At 43.6% G+C, this 16352-nt stretch overlaps 1 protein-coding gene across 4 annotated transcripts in view; it reads right to left on the reverse strand.

Moving 5' to 3' along the window:
- Positions 1-15636, reverse strand: part of SOX5 (SRY-box transcription factor 5) — a 999299-nt gene extending 983663 nt beyond the window's left edge. The window contains exon 1 of one of the 4 annotated variants that reach the window (XM_055318826.1): positions 15559-15636. The gene's annotated coding sequence lies outside the window, so the exon portion shown is untranslated. Of the gene's footprint in view, positions 1-14690; positions 14798-15211; positions 15280-15558 lie in introns of those variants that run through there. The other 3 variants (XM_055318829.1, XM_055318827.1, XM_055318825.1) reach the window with 3 other exon arrangements.
- Positions 15637-16352: the final 716 nt, after the last annotated feature.

The following is a 16352-nucleotide window of genomic DNA, read 5'->3' on the forward strand; positions in this document are numbered from 1 at the left end:
AGACAGCAGACATTTCAGGAGACATATGGTCTAATACACCTCTTTTCTGAATCTATGAAACATGGAAACAATGGGTAATTACCAGAGCAAATATCCCAATACTTTGCTGGAATGGGGTTGGAAAGTAAAGTTTATAAAAGCACATGAAATTGGGTAACTTTCTATTTTTCTGAAGTCCTTCCTCGTCTCCATCTCTAACACTAATGCTAGAGTCCAAATTCCAAGCCACCATTTTTCTCTTGTGTAAATGACATCAATAGCCCCTCTCAAGTCTGGTCTACATGTTATAGCCACAGATTTCATTAGTTTCTTGCCTAAAATTATTTGGTGGGTTTTTTATCATGCTTTTTAGAAAGACTCAACTCGTTACCATGGTGTACCAGGTTTAATAATCTGATCCCAATCTACTTCTAGAGCCCCATTTCCCAGTCACTCAGCAGCAGCTATTCCGACCTTCTAATTCCAAGAACATATCCTTCCCCCTCTTTGGAATCTTTGCACATGCTACTCCCCATGTCTCAAAAGTTTTTTCTCTTGTCCTCTTTACCTCATTAACCATTCTTCAAATGTGACTTTCTCATGGCAGCCTCCTACAACTGGACCCCCTAAATATATCAGATAGTTCTCCTAGACTGCATATACTTCTGTGAAATAGATTTTCATAATTTGTCATCATAAATACAAGTAACTGATTAAAGTTTATCATCCCTAATAAACTTTAAATCCTTGTGTACAGGTGTGTGCCTACTATATACATCACTGACATTTAACATGGCATCTGGTTCATAGTAGGCATTCAATAAATGTTTGTTGACTGTTGAATGAATGAAGGGACGAAACAAAAAGAGAAAGCAGAAATAGAGACAGGTGGTATGAGAACCAAGAAAAGTCAATAGATGAGCAAATTTGAAGCAGACAGAAAAAGCAACTCTGGAATAAGTCTCTGAATCAGACAGGGTTCAGGTGTGAGCAGTGGCTTTTTATGCAATAGGATGGCCGCTGGTGTGAGCACTCTGGGAAGAGTTGGTAAGGCTGACCCATAGCAGATAGTTTGGGAATCATCCGGGAAATTGTGTTCAGCTTGAATCCAGATCAGAAGCAAATCATTCAAATATGAGCCTGAAAAGAAAAAAAGACTTGGAGATAGATTGTAAGACCCTCGAAAAGCAGACTTAAGAGTCTGGGTCCCATCCATGTGTAGTACTCGGGCACTTTGAATTTTTGAGAACGGGGCCACATGATTTAGATAGTATGCCAGGAAGATTGGCCTGACAGTGATAAACACAGCAGGTTGCAAGGAGAGATGCTAGTTTGTGGAACTTCACAATAGGTCAGAAACACTCTGAAAAAAGCCTGTACTCAAGTAATGACAGTGCATATAGAAAGAAAGGGGAAAATAAAAGTGTCATTTTGAGGGATGACTCAACAGGACTTAAAATATACTTTTTGTATTACCATAGATAAGAGCCCAGGTTTTAGAATTGACCACTCAGGGTTCAAGTCTCAGCTCCACCACTACACAGCTATGCTACTTTTGGGCAAATTCAATGTTATCTGTATAATGGGGCAATGTCCGCATCTAAATTAGAGAAGTACTAGGAAGAATCAAAATAAAAATAAACTGCTTAGCACAGTGCCTGGCAATAGTAAACTATCAATCAAGGCCAACTGTTATCCCACGGTAGACAGAAGAAAGGGCACAGGGGTGACACGCCAGGGAACTTATTTTTGGTGAGCATGTCTTCGTGTCCCAAGAAGACAGCCACCTATACAGTAAAGAGTTAACTCCTGTCCTGCCTTCTTCTGCTGTTCTTCATAACACATCTACCTCTCTGCCTTCTGATCTGGATTCATGCCAAACATAATCTATGCTGACTTTTAGTAGGGACTGTATTCTTCAAGCTGCTTGAGCCATTTCTAAACTTATGCTTTTGACATTTCTTTCCAACTTGCCCTCTTACTGTAATGCTGCCCTCTAGAAGCAATCCTACATACTAAACTTGAAGGCAAACCTTCTGTGGCTAAATACACCACTTCTCTCTTCCCAAGAAAGGTCAGAAAGATTATGTTGAAAGCAAGTGCAATGTTAAACTCGGTTTTTAAGAGTTAACAGAGAGCAATTTTTTTTTTCTCCAAGGATAGGTAATAGCATCAGATTCTGAAATTAAGCACAGCAGGAAGAAAAAGGCTGCATAGATTTCACAGAGTATCACAGGCCTCTGCAATAAAGCACTTAAAAATGCCTTGTATTGCTAATTCTTTACACAATCTCCTTTTATTTTCAAAGCAGTATGTGGGGCTTGAGCCATGAGACATGCATTGATGTTAACATTACACTGCTTGAATTAGAGCCATTTTTCCACTGAAACTACTGTTAGGTTTAGAATTACTTTTTACCATCTTTCCCGCAATACATTTTCTGGCCTGACTTCCCTGATCAAATGAGTGGTTGCCTCTTCTAACAATGCAGAACTCACCTTTGTAGCCATTACCGTAGCAAACATCTTTCCCTCAAAATCCCAACCACCAGGCCTGGAGCTATAATGGGAAATTGGCCTACTCAGAGGTCTCTGGATCACATGTGACTCTGAGAATTCTAAGCGAATGGGGACAACTCTCTTCTTCGCCTGCTTTCAATCATCCACCTCCCCCTCCTCGGCCCAAGTCAGTACTCTTCATTCACTGATTGAACTATTCAACAAATACTTATTAAACAGCTAATTTTTGAAACAGTAAAATGAAAGTGGCATTGAAGGAAAAGCAGTGCTTGGTGACAGGCAAACAATCAGATGGAGACCTTATTAAACTCTAAAGAGATCGAGAACATGCAGTTCTTATGACGATTGGCTATTTTCATGATCACTAATCTATTGGTTAGCAATTGTAAAGGTTTTTCCCCTTTTTACAAGACATTTTTGGGTCATTTAAAAGCTTTCTTTTTCAGTCCATGTGGAAACCCTGTCATTTGTTCAATAAATATTTATCGAGTACTATGATCATATGGAGAACAAAACAGACTCATTCCCTGTCCTCATGTAGTAATCACTGCTCCCAAGATAATACAAACAAACAGTAGCCTGATGATTTAAATCTATACAAACCTCAGGTTTGTTTTTGCATTGTTTATTTGTTTGTATGAAGGCACTTCCTTGTAAGGACTGTATTTGTCTAATTAAAACCTTGTCCTTGTCTTATCTCACTAGGATTTCTTTTCAGCATACTCTTTCTTGACTTCTTTACCTGCAATAATCACAAACTATTCTATTGTACACATATTATTCTCTTCCTCTGTTTTTGCTAATTCATTAAAGCAAAGGTCTTTAAGCACCTACAATGTTCCAGACATTGTCTTAAATATTTGGGATACAGGAATCCCTGTGTGGCGCAGCGGTTTAGCGCCTGCCTTTGGCCCAGGGCGCGATCCTGGAGACCCGGGATCGAATCCCACGTCGGGCTCCTGGTACATGGAGCCTGCTCATCCCTCTGCCTACGTCTCTGCCTCTCTCTCTCTCTCTGTGACTATCATAAATAAATAAAAATTAAAAAAAAATATTTGGGATACAGAGCTGGGTAAATAAATCAGCCTCCTGTCTTCAGTTTACTTTGCCATTTTAGATTTGTCCTCTTAGAAACTCCTTTCCAAGCCTAGAATACACATAACTGCCATCCGTTCCTTAACCCCAATCCATTTTGTGACAGGTCCCCTCACTCTTGACTTTAAGCATGCTAATGTTCTACATATAGACTCAAATTTACTACAGGTATCTTATATTTTATTTCAAAACTCCTAAAACCACATCATCAAAAAAAAAAGTTTAAAAATCTAGCAATAGTGAAAGGGAATAGAAGGGAAGGGAGAAGAAATGGGTAGGAAATATCAGAAAGGGAGACAGAACATAAAGACTCCTAACTCTGGGAAACGAACTAGGGGTGGTGGAAGGGGAGGAGGGCAGGGGATGGGGGTGAATGGGTGACGGGCACTGAGGGGGGGCACTTGACGGGATGAGCACTGGGTGTTATTCTGTATGTTGGCAAACTGAACACCAATAAAAAATAAATTTATTATTAAAAAAATAAAATAAAAATCTAGCAATTAGCTGGCACTGCCACTATTCTTTGAGCATCTTGCTTTAATTTCAGATACTATAGATATAGCTTAGTACCAAATTAAGTCAATACACTTTTATCACTAGTTGTCAAACTTTAATGTGTAAAAGAATTGCCAGTCATGGGATCCCTGGGTGGCGCAGCGGTTTGGCGCCTGCCTTTGGCCCAGGGCGCGATCCTGGAGACCCGGGATCGAATCCCACGTCGGGTTCCCGGTGCATGGAGCCTGCTTCTCCCTCTGCCTGTGTCTCTGCCTCTCTCTCTCTCTCTCTGTATGACTATCGTTAAAAAAAAAAAAAGAATTGCCAGTCATACTTGTTAAGAATGTAGGGTTATGGGGCTACCACCACAGAGATTCAGAGTCCCTGTCTGAGTAGGAGCCAGAAAGGTAGATATTTAAAAATATCCCAGCTGGTTTTCAACTAGGTGATGGAGTAATCACCTGTGAGAAATACTGCTCTATCATTTCCTTTGATGTCAGTTTTCAAGTATTCAGAATCTCTGCTTCAAGTCATAAAAGATTTCCTATTAAAGTGCAAACAACATGCATCTGTGTTCAATAAATATTTTTTGTTAATAAATGAATCGGTGGGTACTTGATAATAATAACCAACATTTAGGATTTACTTTACATCTCAGGCATCACTTTGTGTGACTTCTCACATGTTCCTCTTAATTATCCCCTGTGGTAGATGGGAAGTTACAGTCATTGCCCCCACACCAGCATGTTGGCCACAGTATGATGGAATGAATACATGCAAGCAGAGTCAAACAGACTAAAATGCAGGCAATAATTCTCCTGCTTCCTCACTGGGAAAAAAAAGAAAAGGCCAGCACCTGACCCACTGGAGTTTGTTCACCCATCCATGAAAAGGGGATAATACCCACCTAATAGGAGGCTGTGAGGATTAGAGGAGATTATCCACATAAAGTGCCTAGCACCATGCCTGGAACACGTCAGTGCTCAACGGCTGTTAGTTTTCCCACTTCCCCGCCATGCATGGCTGTCTTGAATCAAAATGAAGCTCAGTATACAAGATATATGTAGGCTCAACAACCATTTGTTCTGCTGCTCCGTCCAGGCCTTATAATTATGCAAATGTATACATCACAGTGCCCTCATGGAGCTGACCTTCTAATAAGAAGTGTTTGGTCACCCTATGAGTTACCCCTCTCAAACCAGGCAGCAATACATTCAGACACACCTTTCACTTCTCACTTTATCCAGGGAGATTCACACAATGCAGAACGGTCAGTGGTGTCATGATAATAAAGACTTTTTGGCAACAGAAAGGTTAAGAAAACCCCAATAAGCAGTGGTAGGGAAAAAGAAGAGAAGCAGGGAGGGAAGAGCATTTTGGGGGTCTGGGTTAATTCCTAGAAATAAATAGTGGGAGCATTAAGGTTCTCTACATATTGACAGATTTGTCTGTTTAGTATACATTCAAATTATCACTTTATTTCCTGATTTAATGTAGAAAAGACACTACTGTCCTGCTAGTAGTTAAGGTAGGGTGGGGGATCCCTGGGTGGCACAGCGGTTTAGTGCCTGCCTTTGGCCCAGGTCACGATCCTGGAAACCCGGGATCGAATCCCACGTCGGGCTCCCGGTGTATGGAGCCTGCTTCTCCCTCTGCCTGTGTCTCTGCCTCTCTCTCTCTCTCTCTCTCTCTCTCTGTGACTATCATAAATTTAAAAAAAAAAAAAAAAAAGGTAGGGTGGAGTGAGGCTTCGAGAAGAAAGAAAAGTCAAAACAGAATTATAAGAAATAGTATGCACTTGTTCAAGCAGTTTCCAGTGCAAGAGTAAATTAATGAGACTGAATGTGCCAGATACATGGGAAAGCCTGCCAATACTGCATAGTAACACCAAGCATCGCAAGAACTCACATGCAAACCTCAGTCACACATCAAACAACTTCAGCTTTTAGTAGCCATGAATTACACCAGGAAATCTTAGCAGACATCAGATTTGGGGGCAGGCCCAAACCCTGAATGGGAATGGACCAGCACCTAGGGAGGAGGATATAAAGCCTGGCACAGCAGAGAATTAAATCAGAAATTTAGTGAGAAACAGTTTAGAAAACACGTCATCAAAAGTACTAACATCTCTTTTCCTCTCACAAATATTGAAGTTCATCAGCCTTCTGAACATTAAAGTAACCAGGGCTCACTATTTGGGGAAAAGTATGCCAAAAGCCTCACAGTAAGCAGTCCTTATCCTGGGCACAGATTCCCTAGAGGGGTCACTTGTTTGAGGAATGTGTCAAAAATTAGCTCTCTTTTCCTGCCTCCCATCCTCCTTGGACTCTGAAGTTGTCCCGATGCCAGTTTCCCACACTCTAACTCACAGAACTACCTAGAACTCAGGGGTAAAGTGCCAGCGGTCCTGTGAATCCCACTTGAAATTAGTAAGTTAAGTCAGTGCATTATATCCAAAAAATGCTCGCTGATACACACAGAAGGACTGCTCTCCACTGCATTACTGAGAATCAGTCTGAGTCTAAAGGACATGGTCTTCATCCTCCACCACCACGGCCCCCCCACGCTGGCACAAAAAAATAGCAACAACTCAATTCTCAGTCCAATAACGTCTTTTCTCAGATGTTGTTCTCCCAGTGGGTAGAAGAATGAACTGCCGCAATGCCACCCGCTCCTCTACAGTTTCTTTTAATTTAAAGTTACAACAGGAGGGAAGAAAAGAGACTTTCTATTAAGGGACAACTCCCTGAAGGGTCTCTTAGCTGACAATCGAAGGACTGCTCATGGCAGTGATCAAATCTAACGCAACAAAGTGCTGGTGGCTCTGTGACTCATCACAGCAGGAGCTAGCACCGAGGGCCACTTGAGTTCAGTGCTTTGTGGCGCGGCAAGTTGGTTTAGGAACAGTAACATAGGGGAGCAAAGACTTGCAAGGTGTTTGAGGCTCAAGATAAAATGCAGACTTACAGTGCAAGTTGCTTCTCAACTGAATAGGAAGCCTAGAGGGGTAAGGAAATGAAGAGAGCATTCTGTCTACCTCACGCTTTAGGGCAAATTACCTGAAGACGGCCAAGGTCAGTCGGTCTAGCTGTTGTGCAATTTATAACCTGATAAAAATAAGGATTGAGGCCTGAGAAATAAACTGAGCTACTTTTTAAAAGGCAAACACTAAAGGAGGTTCGCTTGCAAAACAATGCCTTCTAATTACATGCACTGCGTATTGTTCAAGTATATTTACTCTCACCTGATACAATCACCTATACCTGTCAGTTGCATATTACAAGTACACTTAGAAGAGTGCAATACAGTAACTGCCCCCCTTCCTCTGTGGTTTCACTTACCTGAGGTCATCCACGTGCCAGACGCAGATGACCCTCCTTCTGACGTACGGTCAGGTCAGTTGGTAGCCTAACACTACGTCTCAATGCCTACATCGTTCACCTCACTACATCTCCCCATGCAGGCATTTTATTGTCTCACATCATTATAAGAAGGGTGAGTACAATACAATAAGAAATTTTGAGAAAGAGAGATAGCACATTCACATGTTTTATTATACAGTACATTGTTATAATTCTTTTGTGATTATTAGTTATTTTTGTTAATGTCTTACTTCATCTAACTAATAAATGAAACTTTATGACAGGTATATATGTGTGCATAGGAACAAACAGCACATATATGACGTCCGGTACTCTCTATAGTTTCAGGCATCCACAGGAGGTCTTGGAACACATCCCTCGTGCATAAGGGGGGGACTACTGTATACATTGAGCAGTTCCTCTATGCCATACATGGAACTATGGGTTTACACATAATTTCATACAACCTCATTTCATGTGACTAGGAATCTGGGAGGTGATACTATCATTATGCTCATTTTGCAGTGGAGTAAAATGAAACATCAGAGAACTTAAAGAAACTGCTGAGTCTTTTTTTTTTTTAGTGACAAGTCCACCTGACCAGGGCTACTGCTACTAACCCCTGGGCCATCCTGCCAAACCACAACTATATCATTCAGATCTCCTATTGCAAGATTATAATGGACTCGTGCCCCACCTGCTGCCCCCATGCCCTTAGCAACAGCTGTGCACCAAGACCATGCTTCCAGTTGTGCCTCATGGGGGGCTGTTCCTGTCTAGTGACTGAACACAGTTAGGGGACAGAGGATTCTTCCAATGGCTGACTCTTGTCTGCCTAGCCAAACCTTTCCTGGACTGCACTACAACAGAGCTTCTTTCTACTCAATTCTCCTTCCTTCCATCTCTCCTTCCATACGTGCCAAACCAGGATCACAACTGAAAGGCTCTCCCACCTTTCTGCTCCCTCTTATTACATGTCTAATCCCCTGCTCTCACCTGCTTCTCGAGGGATCCAAATTAATGCAATAACCAAGTTATTTATTTGCTTTTTAAAGAAGGCTTTCTTTTATCCCTCGTCACCTGTATAGGTACCTCCTATCCCACTAGTCAAAAGTTTGCTTTATGGGCAGCCCCAGTGGCACAGCGGTTTAGCACCGCCTGCAGCCCAGGGCGTGATTCTGGAGACCCAGGATCAAGTACCGCATAGGGCTCCCTGCATGGGGCCTGCTTCTCCCTCTGCCTGTGCCTCTGCCTGCCTCTCTCTCTCTCTCTCTCTCTCTCTCTGAATGAATAAATAAATAAATCTTTAAAAAAAAAAGTTTGCTTTATGTCATTTTGCTTTCATAAAAAACCTACATTAGTATCTGTTTTCACTAATCCAAAGAGTATTTCTGCTTTTATAAAAAATGGTAATTGCTTCTTCACTTTACACCATTTCAGCTCACGAAAGGTTTCACTGAAATGCTCTACTTTCAGATAGCAGGGGAAGCCCATACTTAGAAATTTTTCCTATCACTGGAAAGAGAAAACCACTAATTTCTCCATGTTATTATATGTCATCTCGTCACACAGGTAATATATTTATTGGGCCTTTCTCCTTATACCAAATATAAACAAGCCTATGAGGTTCTCTTTGAAGGAACTGCAGACGCCAAAGGGCAAACATTGCAAAGTCAGATTTCTTTCTTTTTCTTTCTTTGGAATCTCTGTCTACATGTATTATAATTTCATCTTACTTAGAGGTAGATAATTATTCTACGGATAAAGTCACAATAAATTTTCACTAGTGCCTATCTGTATTGGAAAATCAGAAAGGATAACAAGAAGACAGATCTATAGTCAGGTCCTAAAGTTTTTGTTTGCCTTTACCTATTATGCAGGATAAAATGTTAATTACTGAAGGAACATTTCTATGAATAAAAGATAGAATTCACACTTGCACCAAATACAGCATCTTAATAAAACCACATTGTCAGAGATCATATATAGACGTTAACTGAATCACTACTTTAAAGTGTTGATCTCAGCCTCAAGGAAGTGATATATTTTTCTTCTTGGACTCAAATAAGTCCAGTACAGAGCAAGTACAAATTTAATCTCCAAACATTATTAATGATCAAAAAGACTTGGCTGGAGGGACAGAGGAGGGTAGCTAACATTTACTAAGCACCTAGTTCATGACAAACCGTATGCTAGGAATCTGACATACAAGATCTAGTGTTATCCATGCAGCATCTATTTAAGAAAAAGCATTATTATCTCCGGCTTTAGAGGTGAGTACACGGGACAGAGCACTGAACCGCTGAGAACTCCAAGTGAAGTCTTGAAAGAATTATACATAGACCTAAACTGAGAAGCTCCAAAAGCTAGCGGGATTGCCTCTCGCATCCTGCTTCCTTCCTGAGTTCCCTATAACTAAGACTTTAATTGGTGCTGCAGTGACAACACAATACCTGAACATCCAGGGAATTCCAACTGGAAGCCAAGCCAGAGCCCTCCCATCCCGTGCAGTGGTCTCTGCATTATATGTCCCCTTGGTTCACGTGATAGCATACCATCACAAAGTAACTAAATGACAAGTAACTCAGCATCGAAGATAGAATTAGGGTTTTTTTTTTTTCTTTTTAACTTACAATGAACTTTAAGTAATAAAGAACAAATGGGCCTATATCTATAAAATTGAATAGCACCTCTCGTGGAGATACATTTTTTTCCGGGTTTATTTATTTTTAAGGGTCAAGTTTTAAAGGGTGGTTATTTAATATATTCCTTAAATACATTCATTTTCCCCCCTACTTTTATCAATATGCCTGCCCAACATCCTTACCAGTAAGCAGAGTAATTACTTGCCTATAAAGTATGATTTGGGTAGTACTGAAAAAATCCCCATGTTCATAAATATTTCTTCTGGCAGTTTCACTTGATACCTGTAATCTCCACAACTCTTTCTCTAAGGAATTAGATGGTCATAATAAACTGCAACAATAACAATAATAATAACCACATCTAGAGAATTAAACCATAATGAGCTATTAACACCTTTGAATTAATTAGTTTACGAGCCAGAGTAGGACAGGAATTCAGAAGGGTCCTTCAAAGCAAACTGGGCTATTATCAAGAGCCCATCCTACAGTTCCTATCCCTGATCAGGAGAGCATTCAAAAGCACCCATGTAGGCAGCAGAAGGGGTAGGAGTTTGGAGGAAACAACCCAAAGAGCATCTTCCCCTTAATTCTAAAGACGAGGAAATCGAATATAGTAAGGTTTATTAAGTAGCACCACAGAAATGTCCTGACGTGGCCCAGCTAAAAGTGACGAAAAGTGCCTGAATATCTGCCCTGCTACTGAGCTAGAAGTCCTCCATTCCCCCCTCCTTTAAACATAAAAATTCATTAGTTTTAAGCAAAAGGTTAGATCCTTGCCTTGTATTCTTAAGAATTTCATTTTAACTCCTCCATTAAGAGCAACTTTTCATGCAAATGAATTCTTGGTTTAATTGAAAATCACTAAATAACTTTTCTACATCTAAAATCCTTCTCCTCCTAGGTATAAGTAATTATTTATGTTACATCACATAGAGAAAATAAACAACAAAGACCCCACTCACATTTGAGAATCATTTACCATTCCCACTCCCCAAGCTCCCCCAAATGGGAAATGGAATAACAAGACTGATCATAATTGGATTAAGAACTATAATTCTTTAATTCATTCATCAAATTGAGGCATTTGGAACAGTTTATTTACAGAGTTGTTTAGACAGTTTTGTGTGGTGTTTTTTAAGATAAACCAAAATGCCTTTCTGAAAGAAGTTTCAGATCCCAAATCATTAACATATGAAAACCAAATGCAGACAATTTACAAATGGGTGTTTTAAACAATGTTTGGAACAAAATTGGACTTTTATTTTATTAACTATCTACAAATCTAGGCTCAGGATATACTTTATTTGAAACAGCCAAGCACTCTCTTTGCCTTTAAAATAAGCCTACATTTCTCAGGCTAAAAAATTGTGACGAGTGTATGAGGGAATGCACTGACTTTAGGCCTAGACAAATAAGTTTTCTAGGTTACTCTCAGAACTCTAATTATAGCATTTTCTACCACTGCAGGTGATTGGATATTGGGTAAAATGTCCAGGTTATGCCAATCAATCATATCCAACAATTCTATCTGATGAAAATCTAAACAGGATTCAACCTTAAAACTCTGTTGTTTGAAATCCAGTGTATTTTAGAAGATCACTAAAAACAAGTTTTATCCTGCCCTGTATATTACTTTATATAATCTGAACATGACTTCAAAACGATGATTGTCTATCACTTAGTAAATGAATAGAGCTTTTTCAAGAAGACAGCATGCTCTTTTAATCATCATATCATAGTTTTCACTTGCTTTAAAAGAAAAAATTATGCAACCGTTCAAATTCATTAACTGGAAAATGAAATTTTAAACTTCCTCTATAGCTCAGGTCTTACCCCCAAAAAGGACCAAGAAAAAAAAAAAAAGCCATCATACCTGAGCATAAGCTTCACTCTCCTGTTATTTACTATTTACTCCATCTACTCCACAGATAATATCTTTATAAGCAAATATTCATTATTTTTTTATAGAGTCATGTGTCAGTCTAAACAGGATGTGCATTTACATGTATAGGACTAAGTTAACTTGAAATAACCACTGAATCTCAAATGCCTGGTTATTTACCAAATAAGTTTGAAAGTTTGAATCCTGTATATAACATGCCATTTGACCAGAACTGTTTAAGCTCAACAAAACTAATAGAGTCTCTGTATTAAGAGTTGAAACTCTTTCTTCCTGTACTAAGTTTTACTCTTTCAAGTCTATCTCAGATTGATTCAATATTACCCATTCAAAAAGGCTACAAAAAGATTTTTTTAAGAACCCACAAGAAAAAAAAAAAAACCTCTATTAATTCTTCACATACAAGATTGTTAGAAGACCACTGGAAAGAAAAAAAAAAGAATTTCAAGCGAGCATGCTACTATATAATTAACACAAATAACTAAATAATTATGCACATCCCTTCCCACCCCCACAATTAAATGTTTTTAAACAACTCATGTGATGAAAGATCTACCTTTTAGGCAAACAAAAGCAATCCCTACCAGTCTGAGGATTTAAAGCTGTATTGCATCAGTTTTAAGTGATGCTTATGATTTTTATCTTACGCAGTTCTGAGGAATAAACAGTTGATGACATAATTTGCAGAAGAACTTTGCACAATGCCTAAGAGAACTTTCAGTGTAAGTACTTTTGATTTTAAGTCATTGTGGCTGAATTTATCTAGGCTTCAGCCTCGGAGCTATATTTAAATCAGGAAGAAGCACCCCCAGAAACTTTGTCCCATGTATCTACATTTGAAACCAGATTCTTTCCCTATCAGAGTTAACAACAGTTCACATACAGCTGAATTCCTTCAAAATGAGACAGATCAAAATTTTGCAGTTCTGTAAAAGACTCTAAGAAATGGTCCTCCTTCTAATTCTATAAAAGTCAAACTTAAAAAAAAAAACATTTCTGTATACTTAAAAGCCATCTGGCCCTTAACCTAATCACTCTTGGCAATCGAGCCTCACTCCTGTAATCCTGATCAAAAACTCTGCTCTGTTTTTTTCTGATTGAAATATCCATTGCCTCCAAATCTCCCACGCGCCTACTTCATTGGCTTGTTTTGTTTGCGTGGGCTTTTTTTTTTTTTTTTTTTTTTTTTTTTTAGGGATACTAGGGGCCATTATTTATGAGCAGCAAGGAAACAAATCACTCTGTCTCGTCCCTTTGCAGATTCCCACACTTATTACCCAAAATCCCACAGATCTCTCTTGGTCTTGCCCTTGACTGAAGAATTGTGCTGAGCCTGAAGGCAGTCTCTGGGGAAATCGGCTCAAGCCTTTCTTGACAAACTACTTTGGATATCTGGATACTGTGAGGTTCTCAAGTGGGATAGAACAAATCCCTAAACTTTTCTGGAGTGCAGTTGACTGCCACCCAGAGTGCCCGGGTTGGCTGACAGTGAGACTCTTGGCTCTGCACACTCACAGAATTCCTCATTTTGCCCTGCTTTAGCTGAGAAGGCGAGCCATTAGAATGAATTTCCCATTCACCACGCTTTGGAGTTTAGTCTGCGAGGCCAGCGTCTTCAGCTATTCGCCAGGGTCAATCTATGCATTAACAACGCTCACGCTTTGCAAAGTGTAAGGAAAATGACTATTAAAATACGGAAACGGTGCTTCAGGTGCAACCGGGGCCGGCAGATCAATACTCAAGCAACCGCTGCTATCACATCAAACGCAAACACCTCCAAACCCAGTCTGATCTGCAGTCGGATCACCTCCTTTCCCTGCCGATCACCGTAGCCCCAAAGTGCAAGCGAGGTTTCCCGAACCCCGCGCTTCGAGTGACACAACACGTGACGGTTTCACTTCGTACCCCGAGTGGGGGGGGGGGGAGAGTGGGGTGAGGGGAAAGTAGTTGCAATTAAAAGGAAAGCTTCCGGCCTCTGGGATCCCTTGCATTCTGAAGGATGGGACTTGGCTCCGAAATTCCGGGCGGGAGAGGAGGAGGACTGGTAGGCAGAGGGGCTTGCGGAAAGCGAAACAAAAAGAGGAAAAGGGAGCCTCCTGGGACCGTGCGGTGGGCTGGGGGCCGCGCCTGTGGGCCTCCAGGGAGCGCAGGGAGCTCCGTCCCAACTTTTAGGGTCTGTGGTCCAGCGTCGGCCGCGCTGCCCCGGCGAGCCCAGGCTCTCCCCCGCGCTCCTGCCCTCCTCGCGCATCACCACCTCCACCGCCGCCGCTTGCAAAACAATACCGGCAACAGCGCGCAGACTCCCCAACAAATATCTAAAGTTATCCCATTTCCTGAACGGGGGCCAAGCCCACGCTCCGGGGCTCCCCCCGCCGGCCGGCCGCCCCCCTCCACCCCCACCACCAGCACCACCCCCCCCCGCCGGGGGGGATGACAGGGCCACCTCGAGCGTCGAGCCGCCTCCCCCTCTCCCCCAGCCCCGTCCCCCCACCCCCGCCCGCACCCCCTCCCCTCCGCGTACTTGAGGAAACTCCGGCGGGGCCCCCTCCGCGCTCAGCCGGCTCTCCAGCTGGAGCCGCGAGCGAGTGCCGAGCGGCGGGCGCGGCGGGCGGCGGAGCGGGGCTCTGCGCCTTGGAGGTCTGCCCGCAACAACCTCGGGACCAACAACAAAGTTGAACCGCTGCGATTCACGCACCTTACCGGGTCTCCTTCACGGCTCCTCCGGCGCGGGATGCAAAGTGGCACGGCGGCGGGCTGGGGGCCCCCGGGAGGAGACTGGGGATGGGTTTTGGTGGCTCGCCGGTTTCACCCAGTGTGTGTGTGTGTGTGTGTGTGTGTGTGTGTCTGTGTGTGTCTGTGTGTGTCTGTGCGCGCGCGCGCGTGTCCCTCTCCCCCCCCCCCCCTCCCTTCCCGGCTCTCGCTCTCTGGCTCGCTCGCTCCCGCTCCCCGTGTGGCTCTCAAGGACGAGGTGAAATCCCTTTGCTGGTCATGAGGCGGCTTCGGAGACAAACAACACAATGCGAGCGCAAATAACAAAAGGCAAAAAGACAGTAGGAACAATGGGGGAGGCGAGGGCAGCGCACCAGCCGGCGGTCACCGCGGCCCGGCGCCCGCCCCGGGGGGTGCAGCGGGGGTGGGCGCGGGGCGCGGGGCGCGGGGGCGGCGCCGGGGGGCTCCGACGCCCTCCAGGTGGCCCCCGGGCTCGCACACACCCACCCTGTGACCTCCTTCCTGCAGCTCGCCGCCTGGCCGCCCTCTCCGTCCCTCCGGAGGAAAGGAGCCCCGGAGTTTGCTCCCCGGGCTGCTGCAGAGTAACTAGATTGTAAATAACGCGGTGATTACCCACACCGTGCAGGAATGTCAAAAAAAAAAAAAAAAAATCTGCCCTCCACTTAAAGGAGCGATAAAATGCAATGGCAGGAGTGGAGGGAGCCAGGGAGAGGGGGCTCTCTCCGGATCTCGATGGAGCTCGCATCTATAAACACGCGTTCGTGTTCGGTCGGGTCCCCTTTGTCAACTTCTTCCCTGCGCTGGAACCTCACCCGCTGCCCTGCAACCATTACCTGGGCCCCTGCTTGCCCCTCATCCCCGTTTGCACACTGTACAGCTCGCACGGGGCGGGGGGGGCGCGTGGGGGTCTGCGAACGTCCGCGGAACCTTCTGGGAGGCGAGACGCCGTTTGCCCGGCGCGAAGGCTGTAGCGGCGAGAGGTTCGGGTTTTAAAGCGACCGCGACCTCCCGGAGCCCCGAGGCGCGCCCGCGGGTCTCCGCCGCCGCCGGCACTTGCAACCCACCTACTCCTCTGGGGTGCGGGGAGAGAAAAGTTTCGAGGCGCTCTCCCCCTCCCCTGCCTCCGGGGTGGTTGAGCTGGTTTTGATTTGTGGGGGTGAACTCAAATGACCCAATGCCCAAGAACCAAGGAATGATATTTAGGGGCGGGAGGGGTGGCGGGGGGTGGGGGTGGGGGCGGGGGCTCGGCGCTGGGCTTGGACTCGGGCGACACTGGAGTTAGAGCGTGAGGGCGAGAGAGACCCTCGGAGTTACATCACCCTGGGAAGCAACTCCGAGGTGATGCCCCGAGCAGAAGCCGTGGGGCTGATCCCAGCGTGGGCTCTGACAGCTCCCAGGCTGCTCTGGCGCTTAGCTCTTCCCATCTTACTTTCATTGACTTTTAACAGCTGCTGGTTGGCCAGGGGTAAAAAAAAAAAAAAAAAAAAAAAAAAGAAAAGAAAAGAAAAGGAAAAGGAAAGAAAGAAAAAGAAACCCTTATTAAATCTTCAAGGGGGGAGGTGGGGGTAGTCAGGGGTTCCGACTCATCCTCCTAGAACTGGTGTCCAGAAAGGGGCCAGAAGGGAGA

The sequence above is a fragment of the Nyctereutes procyonoides genome, unplaced genomic scaffold, assembly GCF_905146905.1.
Source record: "Nyctereutes procyonoides isolate TBG_1078 unplaced genomic scaffold, NYPRO_anot_genome, whole genome shotgun sequence".
Classification (NCBI taxonomy): domain Eukaryota; kingdom Metazoa; phylum Chordata; class Mammalia; order Carnivora; family Canidae; genus Nyctereutes; species Nyctereutes procyonoides.